The 418-nt window shown below is 41.4% G+C and overlaps 1 non-coding gene across 1 annotated transcript; it reads right to left on the bottom strand.

The window, feature by feature from the left end:
- Nucleotides 1–205: 205 nt before the first annotated feature.
- LOC127741923 (small nucleolar RNA R71) lies at nucleotides 206–313 on the bottom strand. The gene has a single exon (XR_008003111.1). It is a non-coding gene; the product is annotated as a small nucleolar RNA R71 (small nucleolar RNA).
- Nucleotides 314–418: the final 105 nt, after the last annotated feature.

The following is a 418-nucleotide window of genomic DNA, read 5'->3' as shown; positions in this document are numbered from 1 at the left end:
GTTTTTAGCTGAATTCTTGCAAATCTGTGACACTGTCAATACCAATGGAGTTGACCCTGAGGTCTACAGACTTATGTTATTTCCTTTTGCTGTAAGAGACAGAGCTAGGATATGGTTGGACTCACAACCTAAAGAAAGCCTGAACTCTTGGGAAAAGCTAGCCAATGCCTTCTTTGCAAAGTTCTTTCCACCTCAAAAATTGAGTAAGCTTAGAGTGGAAGTCCAAACCTTCAGACAGAAGGAAGGTGAATCCCTCTATGAAGCTTGGGAAAGATACAAACAATTAATCAGAAAGTGTCCTTCTGATATGCTTTCTGAATGGAGCATCATCGGAATTTTCTATGATGGTCTCTCTGAACTGTCCAAGATGTCTTTGGATAGCTCTGCTGGAGGATCTCTTCATCTGAAGAAGACGCCT

Source organism: Arachis duranensis, chromosome 9 (assembly GCF_000817695.3).
Source record: "Arachis duranensis cultivar V14167 chromosome 9, aradu.V14167.gnm2.J7QH, whole genome shotgun sequence".
Lineage (NCBI taxonomy): Eukaryota > Viridiplantae > Streptophyta > Magnoliopsida > Fabales > Fabaceae > Arachis > Arachis duranensis.
This window is presented reverse-complemented; position numbering and strand designations above follow the sequence as displayed.